General features: G+C 43.0%; 1 pseudogene; it reads left to right on the forward strand.

Annotated features, from left to right (window-relative positions):
• The first annotated feature begins 730 nt into the window (after positions 1-730).
• Positions 731-22,932, forward strand: part of LOC140715378 (DNA-directed RNA polymerases I, II, and III subunit RPABC1-like) — a 43,802-nt pseudogene continuing 21,600 nt past the window's right edge.

Raw genomic sequence — 22,932 nt, forward strand, 5'->3', positions numbered from 1 at the left:
TGGTAGTAATCCAGAGATTATTACCTTTGTGGTCCTACTTTTTAGTTTATCTCCTAACTCCCTAAATTCACCTTGTAGGACCTCATCCTGTTTTTTACCTATATCATTGGTACCTATGTGCACCATGACCACTGGCTGTTCACCCTCCCATTCCAGAATGTCCTGCAGCCACTCAGAGACATCCTTGACCCTTGCACCAGGAAGGCAACATACCATCCTGGAGTCTTCCACTGTTGGCACCTCCGCAGGAAACTACAGTGGGGAGGGGGGCTAGTGGCCATGAAGCACTTCAAAGGATGAAATACCTGTGGCTGAGGAGGTGTGTAGATTGTGGGTCAGCTCAGTCCAGAGCAGGTATAGTAAATCTTCTATGTGTAAGGGTTAGAGGTGGCAAAGCATTGCAGAAACAGCTCCGCTTGCTGGTTAGCTCTTTCTGACTGTCAGTTGATCTGCAGATGACAGTTGGTCTGCAGATGACAAACTCACTGAGGTGCAGAGGAGGGAGCAGAAGGCTCACCAGAAGTGGGAGACAAATTTCCCCGGTCTGACACAATGTCCTAGGGGAAGTTGTGGAGGCGAACTACACGTTGGAGAACTGTCTCAGTGACTGACAGTAGCTTGGGGAGAGCATCGAAGTGGGCTACCTTGGAGAACCAGCCTACAACTGCCATGATCACGTCTCCACCAGAAGGTGGCAAACCTGTGATGAAACCCATGGCAGTGTGGGACTATGGTCGTCAAGGGACTGGCAGGAGCCCCAGGAGCTCAGAGGGCCACTGGTTTGAGGGATCGGACCGACACATTGAAGGCAGGCAGTGATGAAGTGATGTACAACTGTGATCAAGGTGGGCTACCAGAACCAGCATGGGAGAAAATCCAGGGTCTGCCATACACCTGGATGACTGGAGAGGGGTGAGGAGTGGGCCTACTGAGTCCTCCAGTGGATATCCAGTGCATCGGCCAGAGCAGGCTCATGCTGTAGGGCCTCGTGGATCTGGTTTTCACGGTCCCAGATGATCGGGGTGAGGATCAGGGAAGATAGAACTTGGGCTGAGGGTCAATCCCTGTTTCAGCTGGTTTGAACTGTCATGACAGGGCGTTCATCTTAGTGTTCTTGGAGCTGGATCAGTAGGAGATGAAGTTGTATTGCTCGAAGAAGATGGTCCAGAGAGCCTGAATTGGGTTGGGTGGATATGAGGTCCTGGTGGTTGGTCCAGGTCAGGAATGGCTTGGTGTTTTCCAACAGCCAATGTCTCCATTCCTCCAAGACCTATTTAATGGGAAGTAGCTCCCTGTCTTCTGCTCCATAATTGCACTATATAGAAATTAACTTGCGTGAGAAGAAGGCACCGTTGTGTGGGTTCCCCTATCGGTGCTCACTGCACACCCACGTCAGATGTGCCCACCTCTACCACAAAAGATCCAAAGGGGTTTGGATGGCAAAATTGGAAATGGTAGAGAAGGGTCTTTTCAGCTCCTTGAAACGCTCTGTGGCAGCAGACCAGGTTAACCATAAGGTGGGTGAGAAGAGCAGCAGATTGGCTATAGTTTCTGAGGAAACGGTGACAGAAGTTGGAGAAGCCCTAGCAGCACTACAGGTGGTTGTGGGAGCACAGCTGGGGCCATTCAACATCAGCATGCACTTTCTCTGTGTCCATGGTTATGCCTTGGGGTGGAAGGATATATCCCAGGAAGGAAACGACTGTGGTGTTGGAACTGGCATTTCTCTAACTTTGAAAAGAGTTGGTTTTCAAAGAGGCATTGAAGAACTGGACGGTCCTGACGGATGTGGTCTTGGAGATCTTTGGAGAAGATGTGGATGAATTTGAAGTAGACCAGTACATATCTGTGTGGCATTTTCTGCATCCGAACCCCTTTGAATCTTTTGTGGTAGGGGTGGACACATCTGACAAGAAATCTTGGGGTCCAAGTCCATAGGACACTCAAAGCTGTTGCTGAGGTTGACTCTGTGGTTAGGTATATTGGCCTTCATCAACCATGGGATTGAGTTTAAGAGCCGAGAGGTAATGTTACAGCTATATAGGACCCTGGTCAGACCCCGCTTGGAGTACTGTACTCAGTTCTGGTCACCTCACTACAGGAAGGATGTGGAAACTATAGAAAATTTGCAGAGGAGATTTACAAGGATGTTGCTTGGATTGGGAAGCATGCCTCATGAGAATAGCTTAAGTGAACTTGGCCTTTTCTCCTTGGAGCAACGGAGGATGAGAGGTGACCTGATAGAGGTGTACAAGATGATGAGAGGCATTGATTGTGTGGATAGTCAGAGGCTTTTTCACAGGGCTGAAATGACTAACACGAGAGGGCACAGCTTTAAGGTGCTTGGAAGTAGGTACAGAAAAGATGTTGGGGCTAAGTTTTTTACACAGAGAGTGGTGAGTGTGTGGAATGGGCTGCCAGTGATGGTGGTGGGGGTGGATGCGATAGGGTCTTTAGAGGGACTCCTGGATAGGTACACGAAGCTTAGAAAAATATAGAGGGTTGTGGGTAACCTTAAGTAATTTCTAAGTAAGTACGCTTGGCACAGCATTGTGGGCCGAAAGGCCTGTATTGTGTTGTAGGTTTTCTGTTTCTATGTATCCCATTGTTGAAGGCTTAGACAATGGCTGGACTGTTGGAAAGTCCAAAATGCATCACTAGGTATCTGTAGTGGCCAACGGGTGTTATGAACACAGACTTCCTCTCATTCCCCCCTCCCCCCCCCCGGTGAATGTGGTTAAGCTTGTACGCACTCCATAGATCCAGTCTGATGAAGATCTGAGCCCCACGGAGTGCTTTGAATGCGTTATCCATCAAGGGGAATTGGTGATGGTTGTTGTTACGCAGTAGTTGATGCACAGACAAAGACCCCACCTTTCTTTCTGATGAAGAGGAGTCCCGGGACAGTCAAATGAAGTCATGCTGTAGCACTTGGGTGATGGAGTTACTCATGGTTCGAGTCTCAGAAGGGGAGAGGGAAAGAGACAGCCTTGGGGGGTGCCAGGGAGGAGGTTGATCACGCAGTCACGTGGTCTGTGAGATGGCATGGTGCTGGCCTCCTTTTTACTGAGGAAGGCTAAGTCGTGCAAGAGTTTGGTGAGCTGGAATGTTTCCTCTATCTCCTCAAGCTCATGGGGTGAAGACAGCTGGGTTTTGAGACAAGTAGTCCAGAAAGTGGGTCCGAACTCAGCAGTGAACCAGATATCCAGGGAAAGTGAGAATCAGGAGTGGGGAACCGAGGGTAATCGAAGATGAGAGGAGTGTGGGGTGAGTCTATGAGGAGGAATTGGATGGGCTCGCAGTGCTCCCTGATGCTCGTGTGGGATCCGGAAGCACTGATGACGTGGGTCTTGCAGCCTGAGCTGGTTCCGGGAATGCAACTGGGGTTCTGGCTGGTGATCTTGAGGGGAATCTCCACAAGACACTTGTCGATTCAAAGAGGCAGAGTGTTGAGGCTTTCCAAGGTCAGGGGCATTTCCCAGCCAGACAGTACAAGCTCTCCAAGAGGCTGTGATGGTACTGGGGCAAAAGTGTTTGCCCATTCCAGCTGCACTGCTCTGCGAGTGTCCTGAATTCCACAGCATTATCCTGCAGCGACCATAGCCTCATCGCAGGCAAAGAATCCAATCCACTGCCTGGATGGCCGAAAACCTGGCACATCTCCGTGGTGAAACATTCATATTTATTACAAATGGTGGTTTTATCATCCCAGTTAGTAATGGCCCAGACCAGAGCACGATGAAATCTTGTCGTTGTCCATGAGATACAGAGGTGGCCGGAGCTCAAAGTGTAAGATGCACTGGGACAGTGGCATTGAGTTGGCGATTCAGAACTCGGAGGGAGGAGGGCGACTGGTGCGGGGTTGCTGTATCAAGACTGTGACTCAGATGAGTGTGACGAGCAGACGGTTAACGGTTTCCTGCTGCTTCGGGATTGTGTGCCACTGTTGATGGGCCACTTCCTTTCGGTGAGCATACCCTGCTGGGTCAATCATTGGTTCACTCATTCTGCCAGGAAACGTAGAGGAGGCCGGAGCAGCAGAGACAAATTAGCATTAAGAGATATTTTACAATTAATCTGAACGATAACAAGCCATGAGGGGCCACGAAACAAGTGAGAACGGATACGTAACACAACAAGGTAACTGAAGGCTGGGAGCAACTGGCGGAGGTTGGCTATTTCATATGACTGAGCAAGGATTGTGGCTGCGATCTGGGTTTAAACAGGCTGCAGGCGATGATTTGGGAACGAGTGGCAGGTGGCTCCTCTTAGCTGGGTATAGACTGGGAAGCACCTGCCTGTGCAGGCCTGAGAGTAAGACCATTCGCATCTTTCCCTCCCTCAGTTTGATCCACCTATCACCTGCCAGATCTTCCCTCCACCTTTTCATACCAGCTGTCTCCTCTCCATTTTGCAGTCCAAGTGACTGTCCGGCCATCCAAAGTGCTGCTTGACCTGCTGAGTTCCGCCAGCCTTTTGTATGTAGCTCCGGATACTCACAAATGCAGTCCCTCGTGGCTCTTACAATAAAATTCTCTTACCCCTCCTAAATACTTGCTGACCCTTCTCCGTGGATTGTCACCTTGTCGTGGTGGAGAAGCTTGTGTGGTCCTGAGATCCCGAGAGTGATGCCGTCTGGAGCTATGGTCCTGGTAGGGTCACCCATGGTGGTAAGGTGGAGGGTGACAAAGGACAATCCAACCAAGACCTCAACGGTGGAACAGGCAGACGAAGTTACTTCGAACTCAACGGCTGTGAAGGGAGATGAAGGCTGCAACAAATCCATCAGCTCCAATCGTCGTGGTTTCCATGCCACTGGAATCAGTTGGTTGATTTGTGAAGTATCGTGTGCTTCTTGGAGTGCAACATCAAGTACACGTTAAACAAATACACGCACAGGCGTCTTCGCTCTGTGATAGATCAACGGAACAAAGACCATCATCCTTGACCCCGAGGGATAGCCACGACGACGATTTGCTGCCTCGATGTTCTAGCCTTTTGTAAACCATGCAGGGGTGGTGAACTTTTTTTGAGAGCATGCGTCCAAATTGGTGATAATCTTCTAAAAAGTTATCTCATGCATGGTTATTTTGAGTGGAGATTACAGAGCCAGGTTCAATTCCATCGCTGTCGGTAAGGAGTTTGTACGTTCTCCCTGTGACTACCTGTGCTTCCTCTGTGTGCTCTGTCTTCCTCCCACACTCCATGATTAGTCACAGGGGTGTAATTGGGAGGTGTAGGCTTGTAGGGCCAGAAGGCCCTGTTAGCTTCCTCGATCTCTAAATAAAATTTCAAAAATTATCATTTATCAATTGATTAGTAACAATAATTATGGATTTTTATATGTAATTTATTTTTTATTGAAGTTCATCATCAAACAAACATTTCCATAAGACGTATTTCAGATACTATTCATATATATCATATAGTCATATTTGCCACAAATCTCCATAAGGAAAAAAGATGACTCCTGTTGCTTATTCGTGTGTATTCATAGTTTTATTATTAATAAAGGCATAACAGAGTCAGATTGAATATGGAGATTCAATATAGGAAGCATTTTAGAAAACCTGTTCAAAAAGTATTAATCGTTTAAAAGAACGAAAGTCAATATTCATGGAGGTGCTAAACTGCATACAGTATTTACTGTTGTTATCACTGAATATCCAGTGTTCACTCACAAATGACCGAATGGAACATATAAACAGAGCGAAGCTAATGCCAACCGGCCCAACCATTTACTATCCAAATACTGATGTGAACACCAGGATTTCAAACCATATCAGCGAAGATCACAGCAAGCGTCTGTCTTCCTAGAGCTGGCCCCAAGCTGGCGTGCAACTTTTCCTGTGAAAACATCTCCCTGCTCTCAGGTTGTAAAATTTAATTCACTGATTTATTTGGCAGTAAAGATAATCATTATGTATCTTTTTATTATGGATGGGGTTTAAGGAATCAAGGAACAAAATTGTATGCCACGTGCCAGCAAAGTTATTTTGTGTGCCGTTTAGAGTGTGTGTGTCGTAGCTTTGCTGTCCCTGCACTAATGCATCCATATGCATCTTGAAAAAGCTCTCACCTTTTACATAACATGCTTTTTCAATGTTTTTACCAAATTAAACAATTTCATATTTCCCCACAATATACACCATTTGCCAGATCTTGGCCCATTCAGTTAAACCCTTTGTAATTTCCTCGTCACAACTTGCTTTTCTGCCAGACACGAGGAAATCTGCAGATGCTGGGAATCCAAAGCAACACACACACACACAAAATGCCGGAGAAACTCAGCAGGCCAGGCAGACTCTATGGAAAAGAGGAAGCAGTCGAGGTTTTGGGCCGAGACCCTGGCCTGCTGAATTCCTCCAGCATGTTTCATTTCTGCTGATCTTTTTCGTCTTCAGCAGATGTAGCATCCATAACTCCAGTGTCTTTATCCAAGTCATTTGGCTAAGTTGCAAAAGGCAATGGCTGAAGCGCCATTCCTTGCAGCATGCCACTGCCTGCTACCCATTTCTTGTTGGCAATTTAATCTTGTTCGTGCTGATACATCACCTCCTACAGTGCGCTTTTATTTTCCACAATAACGTTTGCAGCACCTGATCGAATTCCTTATGGAGATTTAAGTACAGGACAGCCCCCAGTTTCTCTGTTATCCATGGCACTACTTGAAGTTAATAAATTGGTCATACATGATTTCTCTTTCCCTTTTTTTGTAAGTGCCCGGCTATGATGTCTTTAATAATAGCTTCTAACATTTTCCTATGACAGGTGTTAGGAGAGACTTCTACGACTCTTCTGAGTGGAATTGCTTCCAGAACCCACACTTAAATGAACACACTAATTTTAATGTCCCCTTGCTCTTAATTCCATCAGAAAGGAAAATAATTTCCCTGTAATTACTCTATCAAATCCTGTCATCAATTCAAATGCCTCATTTTAATCTCTGTGTTACAGAGGAAATAGAAATTCAAGCATTTATATATCAGTCAAATAACCATGAAGCATAGAAACTGACAATGGACTTCTTTGATTATTAATCCCAGATATTTAACATGAGCATATAAAATGGAGGCAGGAGTAGGCTACTTAGCAAAATTATGCCTCCTGAGTTAATCATTTATTGTACTTCAGTCAACTTTCGTATAGTAATCCTGTATCCTTTGGTATGGTTTATATCCAAGATACAGATCAAAGGATATTCTCAGCATCTAAACTTTGCTTCAGCAGAGAAATCTAAGGACTTACTGCTCCCAGTACAAAGAACTTTCTGCTCTCTCTGTATTGAATGGCCACCTCAGGTTCGAGGTATCTCTGACACACATCATTCCTGCATCTTCATGACCTATTTAGTCATGTCCCAACTCAGGAGATGGCCACTCAGCCCATTGGGTCCATGACACATCCCAACAGACCTATCCCCCTCTTATTTTCCTGGAAACCTGTAACTTATCCTGTTGCACATGACATTTCTTTCTCCTTTGATTCTTTTTGCCATAAACCAATATTAAGAGGTAAGATTTACAGTAGCCAGCCCACCTACCAGCATTAGAGTTAGGGTTAGGGTTAGGAGAGGAAGACAGAGCACCCAGTGGAAACTTGCGTGATTATAGATTGAAAAGTTTTTTTTCTGATACATAAGGAGAAAAAGAAAGAGTAGTAATGCAGAACAAAGAAATGGCGGATGAACTTAATAAGTATTTTGTGCCAGTCTTCACTGCGGAAGGCACTAGCAGGATGCCAGAAATGCAAAAGTGTCTGTTGCTGCTAAAGAGAAGGTGCATAGGAAGCTGAAAAGACTGAAAGTAGATGTCACTTGGACCAGATGGACTACATGCCAGGGTTCTGAAAGAGGTAGCTGAATAGATTATGGAGGCATTAGTAATGATCTTTCAAGAATCACTAGATTCTGGAATGATTTCTCCAAGGACTGGAAATTTGTAAATGTCACTCCTCTCTTTAAGAAGGGAGGGAAGAGGAAGGATGGAAATTATGGGCCAGTTAGCCTGACTTCAGTAGTTGGAAAGATGTTAGGATCTATTATTATGGATGAGATTTTGGAGTAACAGGATAAAATAGGCCAAAGTCAGCAAGGTTTTCTAAGGGGGATATTACCTGACAAATCTGTTGAAATTCTTTGATAAAATTACAGGCAGGATAGACAAAGGAGAGTCTTACAGGAAAGGAAGTAAAAAGGATAGAAGACTGGCAGGGGGCATAGAATGGGAATAAATGGGGCCTTTTCTGGTCAGTTGTCGGTGACTAGTGGTGTGCCGCAGGGGTTGGTGTTGGGACTGCTTCCTTTCACGTTGTACGTTCGTGATTCAGATGACAGAATTGATGGCTTTGTGGCCAGGTTTGTGGATGGTGGAGGAGCAGGTGGTGCTGAGGAAGCAGGGAGTCTGCAGAAACACTCAGACAGACTGTGGGAATGGGAAAAGAAGAGGCAGATGGAATATAATGTATGGAAATGCATGGTCATGCACTTTGGAAGAGGGAATAAAGGCATAGACTATTTTGTAAGTGGGGAGGAAACTCAAAAATCAGAGGTGCAGAGAGACTTGAGAATTAACTTGCAGGTTGAATCGGTGGTAAAGAAAGCCTCACTTGGAGTGTTGTGTGTAGTTTTGGGACTGTTATCTATGAAAGGATGAGCTGGCATTGGACAGAATCCAGAGGAAGTTCATGAGAATTATCCTGGGAATGAAAAGTTTAACATATCAGGAGGATTTGCTGGATCTGGGCCTATACTCGCTGGAGTTTAGAAGAATGAGTGGAGGATCTCATTGAAACCTATCGAATATTGAAAGGTCTGGATAGTGTGGATGTGGAAAGGATGTTTCCTATAGTGGGGGAGTCTAGGACCAGAGGGCACAGCCTCAGAATTGAGAGATGTCCATTTAGAATAGAGATGAGGAAAATTTTCTTTTGCCAGAGGATGGTGAATTTGTGGAATTCTATGCAAGTCATCGGGTGTATTTAACGTGGAGGCTGATAGGTTCTTGATTAGTCAGAGTGTCAAAGGTTATGAGAAGAAGGTAGAAAAATGGGGTCGAGAGGGAAAATAAATCCGCCATGATAGAATGACGGAGCAGACTTGATGGGCCAAATGGCCTAACTCTGCTGTCAGGTCTTATGGTGTTCTGGTCTTCATGGAGAATGTGCAAATTCCATTCTGAGATCACCTGAAACCAAGATCAAAAAAGCATCACTGGAGCTGTGAGCACCAGTGCTAACTCCTGCACTACTGTGCTTCCCTCTCAAGTCTTATAAATTCCTTGTTCACTTCAATGAAATAATCTCTCATTTTTTTTAACTCTACAGAATATGGAATGAGGCCACTGAATTTTTCCTTGTAGGATAATCTCTTCATCCCAAGAATCAATCCAGAATATGTCTTTTCAAGTTAGGTAAGATGTTCTCTTATGGGGTTTTCTATTGATGGGTCCTCAGGTGGCTGTAGGGGCTGATCCAGAATCCACACACTTTGGTGCCGTGTGGGCAAGAGTAAGTGGTGACTGTGGTCAGTGGCTGGGTCTTTCAGTTGTTCAGTCTGTCCTTTCAGAGCTGCCGGTTGTTCTCTGCGGCACAGCGGAGGCTGTTCTCATAGAGCACAGCTCCCTCTTGAACAGATTTCCCTCATGTGCGTCTATTCAGTGCAATGTCTTCCAAGTTTTGGATGTTTGTTGCACTCTCTCTATCACAAGTATATCCTTTCATAGAGAAGGAACCCAGGCAAATGTAAGTCTTTACCCTTGTAGTCAAATCCTCTTACGGAATATAGGGACATAGCTTTGCCTTTCTAATTACTTGCTTTATCTATAGGTTAACTTTCAATGATTTGTTTACAAGGACATCCAGGCCTTTTTCCACCTCTCACCTTTAAAAAAAATCCTTTTCTACCAAGATAGAAAACTTCACATGTTTTCATATCGTATCCTATCTACCATTCACTTAGCCTGTCTATATCCCCTTGACAATACACAGCCTGGTATCATTTGCAAACTTGGATACATATACCAGGTATCCAGTTGACTGACTCAGATAGTGAATAGTTCAGGTCCCATCGCTGATTCTTGTGGCACGCCAACAGCTACAGCCTCCAAAACCCAACATATCCCATTTCTTCCCAGTCACTGCTATCTATCCATTAGCATTCCACATTGGTAGCTTGTCAGTCTTTGTTTTGTGTGTTGTTTTTCGTTGATTCTATTGTGTTTCTCTGTTCTACTGTGAATGCCTGCAAGAAAATAAATCTCAGGGTAGTATATGGTGACATATGCGTACTTTGATAATAAATTTACTTTGAACTTTGCCGTGCCAATGTTTGACCTTTTATGTCATAGGCTCCAATTATGTTTAATAATCTCAGTTTATTGTATGCCATTTCCCTCTTGCACATTGTACTTGATATACCTTTAAAAAAACTCTATTGCTTCAGTTAAACCTGATTTTCCTTTCATTAATCTATGTGGTGTCCAGCTAATCCAATTACTATTTTCTAAGTGCTTTGCTACCACTTCCTGAGTATTGATTCCAATATTTTCATATATCACTGGTGGTCATTGTCCGATTTTAATCCACCAGTAAGTTCTGTAGATAGCACAGCTCGTAGCAACAGGCTGCGGTTTCTAGGGGAGTTGAGCTCGGAGTGGATATTGGGCAAGTATGAGGGGTTGTAGATTCTGAAATGATACAGGATTCCATATTTGCCTGCCACATACAGTAAAAGGAAGCTATTCAGACCACTGGAATGAAGCCGGTTCTCAAGTCAATCCTATTAGTCTAGGACCAATATTATTCACCATATCCATTTACGTGTACAGTGTGTTCTGTTTGATTGAGACATCTCGGGACCAGTACACTTTGGCTCAATTAAGTGGCTGCCCCAATTAGCCGAAGTTTATGGAAATAGTTTAAAAAGTATAAAAAAACATCAACTCCCATTAACTGAGTAACAAATTATGTTTTTAACACAGAACTATACTACAAGTGGTTGAATCAGTAGTTTACGACGATGACAGGAAACCAGTGCGAGAGTTTTTTAAAGTGGAAAAGCCACTGCACTGGGGCTCTTCACCTCAGAAGTCCGGGTCCAGTGGTACGAGTAGTCACCACTACTGGGGTCTTTCTAATTTCTGATTCATTCCTGATGAAGGGTCTCGGCCCGAAACGTTGGCTACTCTTTTCGCACGGATGCTGCCTGACCTGCTGAGTTCTTCCAGCGTCATATACGTATTCTCTGGGGTCTTCCTTGCTTGTTGACATAGTGAAATTGTTTCATTTTCACTCCCGGCCATTTCTGGCATCTCCAAGCATGGATGCTTGAAATCACAATGAGCAAAACAGGTTTGAATTGTCTTTCTGCTTATTTCTCACAGTGACAAAAATCATTGCTTTTTGAACTAACGCAACTGACACCATTTAAAAACTGTTTGCTCGAAGCGTGGTGTAGTGTCTAACAGCTACGCAAATGCACACAACAAACCCTAGTTAGAAACTGTTCAGCAACAATCTCCAGTACCAATTAAACATAGGGAATCCTGGCCAGTTACTCATTTAGCTTTCCTCCTTAAATAGTTGTCCCAAACAAGCAGCTTCCCCAATTAACCAATGGCCCAATTAACCAGAATCCACTGTATTAGGAATTTGCGGTGGTGTGTTGGTCAGGATGCAACATGCAACAAAAAACAACATTCAACAATTATAAAGAATAAAGAATTATTTAAAACTAAAGTTAAAGTACAGAAATGGAATAAAATGTGCATAAATATATCAATGTCAACATGGATTTACAATGTAAGCAGTATTATAAAAAGTGCTTTAAAGTGGTTTACAGTGCAGTGTAGTGACTGAGGTAACAGAAGGTGTGTGGGGGGGGGCTAACTAGAATGGTTGGTCATCCTATTCTTTGACTCATTTCCCAATAGTTTGATTTCTCTGACATGCCCACCAACAAATGCCCTGATATACCTCTGTTGGTTACATTAGGAGCAATTTACAGAAGATAACTAACCGACGAACCTTCATTTTCAGTTTCAAGACGATAGCACCAGCAAGCAACGTAAACAAAGGCGACGTCTGATAGACAGTTCACAAAAATATGTCTTTTACTTCTTCTTCTATGATTCTGCTACTATTGGAACCTGTGATTTACATTTTGAAGGTGTGTCTTCGAGCCGATTGACTGATCTGGTGCCATGATGTCTCCAAGAGAGTTCGGTCAGGTTTCGAGCGGAGTGTGTGGCCTGGGCCTGCAGACGAGATCCAAGCCCATGATCGACTCCGTTTCTTGCCGATCTTGCTGATTAGAGCATTGAGCAAGATTGAAGTCAGCAAGGACGAGAGCAGAAGATGAACGGGTGTTCTGCACTCTCCCCATCTCGCTCAGTACTGCTGGAGGGTAGTGCCGGGGCCTTGGGTCATGGGCAAGATTTAATCAACGCAGTTTGTGAATTGGACTCTGTATTTCCTTTTATAATGTGTTTCTAGTTTCTGGTGACTCTGCTTATTATTACTATTTTGTACGATATGGTCGGGACAGACTGGTCTGTGGCCTACAGTCAATAAACAAAACAGCACTAAATTGAACATTCCTAGGTTGTTTCAATGACTCTGTGGCTGAGATTTTAAGTTCTGTGTTTTTCGCTAGTCTTTTTGCCATTTGCACGATTTGTTCTTTTCTTGCGCATGGAGTCTTTGATGTTTTCTTTGATCGGGTTCCGTGGTTTTTCAGTGTTTCGTGGTTGTCTATGGGGCAGGCGAATCTCAGGGTTGTATACTGCATACATACTTTGATAATAAGTGCACTTTGATTCCTTGATAAACACAGGAGATTCTTCAGATGCTGGAAATCCAGAGCAACACACACAAAATGCTGGCGGAACTCGGTAGCACAGGCAGCATCTATGGAAATGAATAAACAGTTGACATTTTGGGCCGAAACCTCAAGTATTTATTCATTTCCATAGATGCTGCCTGATCTGCTGAGTTCCTCCAGCATTTTGTGTGTGAGGCACGCCTTTGAGATGTGGGAAGGAAAACAGAGGACCCCCCCGAGGAAATCCACTCAGTCACAGGGAGAAGGTGCAAACATCAACAGACAGAGGTGAGGATTGGGTAGCTGGGCACTGTGCCACCATGTGGATAAAGATCAAGCTAAGCACGACAATTGGAAATCAGTTGTGCCACTTCCTCCTTTGTGACTTCAAACACTTGTGTTGACAAACAGCCATACGATGAAACATTTTCCCTATTAGCTATCCACAGTGCCAAATATCTGCAACAGCAATAAAAGAGTTGCTCCAATAAACAACCCGGACAAATACTAGCAGACACCTAAGCTGTCAGACATTTGCTTTCTCCAACATTTGCATTCTAAAATTCTCCTATCAGATATTCTCCATCAACAGTCATCTGCACCAACATATAAACACACTAGGAGGAACAGGAAACAGAAAATGCTGGAGATATTCAGCATGTCAAGCAATGTTCCAGGTCAGTGGCATCTCATATGGTAGATTCATAAAATGCCGTTGAAAGGAAATGGCACGTCATTCCACTTACCTACAAGACTCATATTTGTATGTTATCAAGTTTCTTTTACTTGAATGGTCTAAATGGTTTTGACATGAGTTTCTGTCCATTTCCAGCGTGGTATTGTGAGGGTTGTAAATAAAACCCTTCCCCAAAGCATTTCTTCTGGTGTATAACGAAGCAGTATGCAATGAAAAGTAACATTCAGCAATGACAAAGAATGATATAAAAAATAAAGTTAGTTGCTGTATGGCTATAGAATAAAATATGCATAAATACATATATACCAGCCTTCAGTATAACCAGCTTCTTGAACTGAAGAACCAATATTGCAACATACCAAAACCATGCTTCACCAAGTTCATCATCTTTCAGCAGCAGATGATGGTGGTCTGATTGCATTCCTAGGAACAAGCTGCGGATGTATGGACCTGTTTTACACAGCCACTTGAGATAAAGACGAAGATTGCACCGCCTGCAGACCTTGGGAAACAGGCATTCCTGAGGAAACCTGATGACATCCCTGTCTGAGCCACAACGTGCAGCGGTGCTGAGACGCTTGTGACAGAACGGTCAGGGAGGGCCCTTCTCACCACTAGCCAAACAGAAGCTGGTGCTTATTTGAAAATTATAGCTATGATGCATTCTGCTGAATAATTGACAGTCTGCTCAAAACCATTCAATAGAATCTACCATCTACTTCTCTCATTGGTGTTTGGCACAATCTATGCAGGTTCCTGATTGATTTATGGTCAATGATGTTCTTCTGTAAATTTTCTACATGGTCTAAATGAATAAACTTTCTGTGGCAGCATGACCAGACACATCCTTAGCAATTCAAAGTTCCTCTTTGTGAACACAGGAGATTCTGCAGATGCTGGAAATCCAGAGCAACACTCACAAAGTGCCGGTGAAACTCAGGTCAGACAATATCTATGGACAGAAATAAACAGTCATTGTTTTGGGCCAAGACCCTTCATGAAGACTTTATGAACGTTGCCGCATTTGTTGCATCTAGTAAATAAAGTAACTTTCATTTGCAGTTTGGATAGGAATTGGATGAGTACCTCAAAAATCTCAAAATTGAATTTACCGTTCATTTCCACTGCTTCTTCATTTGATGGTACTTGTTTAATGTTGCTGTCGCTCACTTCTATTTGTTTTGTGTCTCTTTTCTCTGTGGGCACTGGGGTCTGGTCTTATTTTTTTTCATTGGGTTCTTTTGGGTTCCTTGCTTTGCGACTGCCTGTAAGCAAACAAATCTCAAGACTGTATAACTTACACATTTTTTGTTAATAAATGGACTTTGAATCTAATGGACTTGCATGTGCACTTCCAGTAATTAAGTGTATTGGGCCATTATTTTCAAGCCATGATTAGGAACTGATCAGGAGACGGTCAGTGTAAATGCTCAGCCTGCTCATTCTAGTTACTGTGACCCAACTCATGGGCCTTCAAGGGATAATTGCAGACTGCTCCAGGAATAAGTCTATTGTTGTTTTCTTCTAGGTCACTAACAATCTTCTCTTGGGATCCTCCCCACAATTGACTCAGCACCTTCCCAGCTCTGCGTGTCTGAGCGTCTGCCAGATTTTCTGATCACCTCCTCTGTAATGTGTGCTGGTTTCTCAAATCCACGATTCCTGCCGCTGGAAAGACAATCACAGCAAGGGCACTGTAAACTTGGCCCTTGCAAGCATCCCCCTGACTTGAAAAATTTATTAACCCAAGATTCTGCAGATGCTGGAAATCTAGACCCAGCACACACAAAATGCTGGAGGAACTCAGCAAGTCAGGCAAACTGTAGTAACTTACTTTTGCAGTGTAATTTCAGTGTATGTTTTCACTTTTTCCTCTGACATGTTACGTCAATCTTGAGAACTCTGGTTTTGCATACACTTGGCTTGGTTGCCATGAGAATATGTCCAGCCAATACCTCCACCCCTTCCATCCAATCTCCTCTGAAAACCTTCTAGTTACAGAAGCTATTCCTACAGAAGAACATGCCCAAGCTGTCCAAGATGCCTATTTAATCCTATATCCCTGTATTTGGCCCATATCTCTCTAAACCAGGGTTTCCCAACCATTTTTATGGCATGTACCCCTACCATTAACTGAGGCATCCATGGACTCCAGGTTGGGACAAACTGCTCTAAACCTTTTCTACCCATATACATTTTAAATGTTGTAATTGTACCTGCTTCTTCTACCTTCTTCTCTGGTAGCTTGTTCCAGATACCCAGCTCCGTCTATCTGAAAAGCTTGCCTCACAGATCCCCTTTTAATTTTTCTCTTCTCACTTTAAACCTCAAGTTTTAAGTTCACCTCTTCTTGGGGAAAAAAGACTGTGACTATCTACCCTTCAATCTCTTTCACGCCAGCAAAAGCAGTCCTAACTCTATATAACTTTGGTATAACACAAGCTGTCCAATGCAGACACATTGTTATAAATCTTTACTGCAATCTCTCTGGTTTAATCACATGCTTCCTAAAGTGTAGCAATCAAAATTCTATGCAGTACTCCAAACCTGGTCTAACCAAAGTTCTGTACAATTATACCATGATGCCCCAACTCTTGTATCCAACACCTCAACTGATGGAGGTGAGCATGGCATATAATTTCTTCACCACCCTTTCTATCTCCTCCACCACTTTGAAGGAGCTATGTACTTGTACCCTAGGTGTCTCTGTTGAATGCCTCCCAAACCCTTGCTGTTCATTGTGCATGCCCTTTCCTGGTTTAATTTACCAAAGTACATCACTTTGCACTTATCTGAGATAAGTTACATTTGCCTTTTCTGTAACCTAAGATAACATTCCTTGCTGTCAAGCATACCAGACATTTTGATGTCATCTGCAAAATGCCACCAATTTAGCCATCCATGTTCCTATCCAAATTATTAATTAAATTTGGCACTTAACATGGGGTTTTTATTGCACACCACTTATCAGGGCCTCAACAATTTTCCCACAATGTCCTAGAATACACTTGGTTGGGGACTTATCCATCTTTAAGCATGTAAAGACAGCTAACACCCCCACTTTTATATTGTTGATATGATTCAGGACATCACTTTCCTCTTCCCTGAACTCACCAACTTCAGTGTTCTTCTCTACAGTAGATACAGATGAGAGGTATTCATTTAAGTCCTCAGCTACCTCCATCTATAAATGACCATATTGATCTTTAATGGAACTACTCTCTACCTAGGTATCCTTTGGCTCTTAATATACCTATACAAACCTTTAAGATTCTCCAGGGATAGCTCATGTTCTAGTTTTGCTCTCCCGTTCTCCTCTTCAAGTCTTCAGGGTGACATGTACAATTCAGGTTTGCTTTATTTTTCAGCAGATCTAATTAATTACCTTTATTTTATAGTTTACTTTTGTTTATATTACTTAAATTCTCCTTTCTCTTCTGTTTCAACATCCCATTCCCTACCTTTCAACATTCTGATGAGGAAATCTACCTTACTCCACTCATTGGTTTTGTACCTGTCGTTGAAGATTTCATTTAGTTTGGTGCACAATTTGAGAGATCCGCATTGATCCAAGGCGAAAACCCCCAGCTCCCTATTCCAGTATGAGAAAGAGTCTTGAACCAAAACATCGCTGTTTCCATAAGTGCTGCTTGTGGAACTAAACTAAGCCATCAGTTTGTTTCTTTGCCCCATACTCCCAATGTTGACTGAATCATCACTTCCACTTATCCCTCAATTTTGTACCCTTTAACTCTGTTCTGTCCACTTAACTCCCTCTTAGTGACTCTCATTAAACTTAGAAATTTCCTAACTTCTTGAACTTTCCAAAAAGCATTATAGAATATTTTGTTGTTCATAGTTCACTGTCAGAAAGTGAGCTTTGCTGAAAAGATTAAGGCATCCCCATTATATTAGTGCAGAACCTGGTTGAAACGGCTTGATATCTGAATGACCACGCATAGAGCATTTCGGTACTGTACAGGCCATTTGGCCCATGATGATGTGCCGACCTTTTAACTTTTTAAGATCAATCCAACCCTTTCCTCCTATGTAGCCCTCCATTTTATCATCATCCATATGCCTAAGAGTATTTTAAATGCCCCTAATGCAGGGGTTCCCAACCTATTTTAAGCCATGGACCAATACCATTAAGCAGGCAGTTCATGAACCCCGGGTTGGGAATCCTTTCGCTCATGTATCTGCCTCTACTACCACCACTAGTGGGGTGAACCAGACACCCACCACTCTCTGTGTAAATTATGCCCCCTTGTATTAGCCATTTCCACCCTGGGAAAAAGTCTCTGGCTCTCTATTCAAAAGGTATGGGTCTTGATTTGTGATTGTAGGCTGGAATATTTTCTACTTTCGAAAGTGCATTCATGAACCTGTTATGTCAAGCCAAGAGCTTCATGATCACTTTCAATGCTGAACAGTTTATAGCTTCCAGATTTTATATCCTCTCAGTTCCAAGTTAAAAAAGAATAGATTTTGTTAATTGTCTGTGTGGTTAAGAGTTACTTGGAAAGTGTTAAAGAATTATGATCGCAAGGGCAGTCTAATCTTTGTGATGTTTCTATTAACAAAATTACACTCTCAAGAACTCAATTAACATTCAAAAATTGTTCATCCTTTTTGAGTATTTTGCCGAGTGCCATAAAGACAAATATTCTTTGTGGGGTTTTCTTTGCAAGGAAGAAGGATCGTCTCCCATTTAGAGTGGCTAAAGTACAAGCTGTTTGATGTGTAGCCTGAGTTCATGCCACTTTCTAATTATTGAAACCACTAAGCAGCAGGATATGGCAGTTACATACAAATTACTATAATTTATATAATAAATTGTGAGGTTTAAAATTCAAAGCTGCACCAACAAATTGATTACTGTTTTAGCTATTCAGTACACATAAAGGTTCTGTTAATAAATACCTTACTTGTATTTCCATTGTGGGGGGGATGTAGAAAGACTGCTGATTGCCCTATGAATTGGGGCAACGGATCCTCTCTTTTCATCCATATGAGCTGAAGCAAAACACAAAGTTTTCAAAGTAGTCGAGAGTTTTGAAGAAGGGTCCCAGCTAAACCAGAAAGTTTAGCTTTTTTTAATCTTTACCGCACTTGCTGACTGAGCTGCGAGATTTTCTAGTTATTTTTGTTTCAAATAATGCACGGTTGCTTTTTTTGGACTTTTTGTACTGAATTAATCTCCATTAGCGAGGGTGATTAAATCGTTCACTGTGTGTAAATTCAATGCTCCTATACACCCAGTTTGGAGGCATTCAAAGAGAGCATGAGTCAGAGAATTAGCATTTCAAGTTTAGCCCTCCCGACTTCGTGCAGGATCACTGTATTTATTTCTATTCTTGTCTCTTTGTTGTACCAATGGTGGCTGAAGACTTTTTTTTGATTGCTGAGGCATTCCACTATGTTCCTAACATAGCAGAAGTAGTGCCTTGACAATGGGCCTTCAGAGTGTGCATAAAAGAAGAAGGCAAAGATCATTGCAAAGAGTGCAGGGAATGAATACACAGCTGGGAGGACAGAATAACGGGAAGTCAGGAAGCAGGTGGGAGGGAGAGAGTGCGGGTGAGTCAATTCCCACGGGAGGAGACGAAGGAGAAAGTGGAAGGTAAATAGATCCTGATGAGAGACCGAGTCGAGGATGGTTGGGGACCCAAGTGCTGGAGTACCCGAGGCCAGAATCGAGACACAATACGAGACTGAAATGAGAACGGAGTGCTAAACAAGACGCTAGACAGGAATCCGAAGCAGAGCTGACGGACTGAGCACCAAACCTCAGTTCAAGTGCTCTTCAAATATTAAAATCCTGAAGCCAAAACATGGCAGCCAATTAGTGGGGCAGGCCCGAATCTTTCAAGGCCTCCATATTCCGGAGAGTTAGTGCGCCTATACCCTGGAGGCTGACGCGATCCAGTGCATGTCGTGACAGAAATGGGAAGAGAGGAAGGAGGGAGTGAGAAAGAAACGTGCAGGAGACATGCAAGGAGAGAGTAGCTCATGAGAACAAGGAGCGATGCTCTTAACCTTAACAGCAAGATTATTTCCTTAATTGTAATCCCTCACTCTGTTACCACAGTCTTAGAGTGAGGGCCTTCCTTTGCCTCTCCATGTCACACCAGTGACCTGGCGTCCTTTGGATGAAACCCAGGCCACACTGTACATTAGGGATCTGAGCTGCTGCTGACAGGTGACCCCCGCTCTCCACTCGATCCCTGTCCTGGCTGACGAGCAGTCCCTGTCAAAGCTATTAACTGCAACGCATTATAATATTGTGAAATAAGAAACAAAATTTTTCACAAAGATAGCGCCTAACAGCTAATCAATAAAAATGCATTTATTTTTACACTTGAACATCTTTCACACTTGACCCGTAGAGTGGAGCACCATTTCATCACTCACTCATCACTCATGTCACAAAGGGATCAATTTATTAAATTTATACCATGTCGCTTCGGCTGTTATTTTTTAACTCTTTGAGACCGTACTGCGACAACAAACTGATTCCAATCAGCAGCACCTTAAGGGTATGAACAGATTCCAAGTTCCGGGCTTGACCAGATTTATGCTGATCTTACTAGAAAGTGACTGTCTGCCACTTTGGTGACGCGGTATAGGAGCAGCTGAGGCCTTTTTTAATGTTAAAGAACATTTAATTGGGATGGTAATTTGTTCCTTGTAGTCTGGAATTGTTGCTGTCTTTTGAGCTAAAGGTTCTTGGGGGTAGTTAGACTTCAAGGGTGGGACAGTGTGGAATGGAACCCCCTCAGGGTCTTTCAACCTTTGTAATAAAAATGATGTATGAGACAGGGGCTCTTTTAAAAGCTGAGGAGTACATGACAGAGAGGATAATATAGGAGAAAACATTGCCTTCAAAACTGAGACTGATGGATTCTCCCTGACTGCCTGTTATTGTTATTTATAATGGTTGAAAGGAGATTTTTTATTCCTGAAGAACTTCATTTAGTGGCAGATTCCATATGGGGAGGTGAACTTCCCTCAGTGGCTGCTTTCCATCTTTGGCTTGGCTGTCAAGTGATTTGATGCAGACTGGACTCCATTTAAGTTACAGAAAAAGATATCTATCAAGCTTGCTCCCTTTAAGGACTGAAATGCAAGTAATTGCTATCAGTGTCACTTGCTGGTTCTAAGTTGAAACAGATCTTTAGAAGCTAGGAGCACAGCGGAGAAACAGCGAGAGTGCAATTTAAACCGAATCTCGAAGAGAAATCAAAGTCATCTATTATCCTTGTTAATAATAAACAACAGCGTGTGTGGATTAACACCCTAATAGTAAGTTTGAGATCTATTTAAGAAATGGATTGGAACTAGAAAGAATAGCCCTGGATGTTGTATGTGTAAAAGAGAATGAAGTCTTCAGTCTTATTTATCTAGATCTCTCTAATCTGTCACCTGGGGTTTATTAGATTTCAAAACAAACAAAAAAAAATAGATTCGTACCCCAGGTTTGTCCCTGGACACCTAAAACTGGCTGGCAGTTTAGCTTAGTACTTGAGAGAGTTCAGCTCTGTCTCAGTTTGCCCACGTAAGAGGTTGTATATAGATATCCTTAGATTTCTTAGGAGAAGTAAAGTTCTCTCATGTCCTGAACAGCACCAAATTAACGAATAGCTAAAGCAATTGATTATGTAACTTGTTACTGTCATGGGATCTTCCTCTCTATTTCACAACGGTAATTACACGTCAAACGCACTTCTTTGACACCGAAGCATTCTGGGGCATCCAAAGCCATGAACAATGTCATACAAACACAAGCCTTTGCTATTGGTTCCTCAGGCCATTGTGGTGATTGAAAGCTCATCTTCATTTTCTGCCCCTAGCAGTTCTCAACAGGTAAAAAGAAGCAAAGAGCCATCTTCCTGCAGCTGATTTGTTGATTAGAAACATAGGCCTCACGTCTTCACTGACTGTGTGCAGGACAGGTTGGAGCTGCTGTTAGAAGTCTCATCTTTCTCTTTCCTCCTTGGCTGCACAAGCTAACCTGCTGTTCCTCTAGTTCAGGTCGGTGATCTTTAGAAATAATGGAGTGGCCTTTCTGAGTCCCGTCAACTAAGCAACAGCTCAAAGTGACACTGCAGAGGCAGGCTGAAGGCCTGGTCAACCACTGGCCACAAGCATATAAGAAGGGGAAGATGGGGACTGGCCTGGTTGGGTGTTATGGACTAGGGTCATTTGTTAGCTCTGTTGCAGAAGCTGATGCTCAGGAAAGAGTTATGGGTCTTCACAGGGATATATACAATAAATGCCTGCAAGAAAATGGACAAAGAACAAAATACGTGGGAAAACCACAATCCCAGTTATACATCATGATCTACAGTTTACAGTTGTATTTTCAGAGTTGCTGGATCAAAATGTTTGGAATGTTACCTGGGTTTCAGCACCTAAGTTACAGAGAAAGGTTGAACAAGTTAGGTCTTTATTCTTTGGAGCATAGAAGGTTGAGGGGGGACTTGATAGAGGTATTTAAAATTATGAGGGGGATAGATAGAGTTGATGTGGATAGGCTTTTTCCATTGAGAGTAGAGGAGATTCAAACAAGAGGACATGAGTTGAGAATTAGGGGGCAAAAGTTTAGGGGTAACACGAGGAGGAACTTCTTTACTCAGAGAGTGGTAGCTGTGTGGAACGAGCTTCCAGTAGAAGTGGTAGAGGCAGGTTCGATTTTGTCATTAAAAAAAAAAATTGGATAGGTATATGGACAGGAAAGGAATGGAGGTTTATGGGCTGAGTGCAAGTCGGTAGGACTAGGTGAGAGTAAGCGTTCGGCACGGACTAGAAGGGCCGAGATGGCCTGTTTCCATGCTGTAATTGTTATATGGTTATATAATCTCGGAATACCCAAGGCAACATTGTTGTGGGTGTTCCTTCACTGGAAGGGCAGCAGCGAATCGGGAAGGGGGCACACCCCCAGTTTTTCAGGAGTGAGTAGAAATGAGCAGCAATTGCTGTCCTGGCTAGCAATGTTCAGATCCGGAAACATGAATAAAATACAGTAACTCAGTGCATAGAAGAATCCGGCCTCAGTATGTAGACGCACTTTGATCAGAGCGTGATTTCACTGTCAACTGAAAATGGTTGGTCAGCTCCATCAAGATGACCAAGAGCATTATAATGATGGCAGTTGTCACTGTTTCTTTGGAAGGACATCTGCCCACCATATTCCAGGATTAAGGATCAAGGATCAAATTTATAAAGTTAGAGGTTAAAATACATAAATGGAACAAGTTGTGAATAAATACATAAACACTAGCATGTATTTACAATGTAAACAGCATTAAAAAGTGGTTTAATGTGTTTACTGTGTGGAGTAGTGACGGGGTAATAGATGGGCTCTGGGTTGGAAGGGGCTAACTGGAATATTTAATCAGACTAACTGCCTGGG

Source organism: Hemitrygon akajei, chromosome 23 (assembly GCF_048418815.1).
Source record: "Hemitrygon akajei chromosome 23, sHemAka1.3, whole genome shotgun sequence".
NCBI lineage: Eukaryota > Metazoa > Chordata > Chondrichthyes > Myliobatiformes > Dasyatidae > Hemitrygon > Hemitrygon akajei.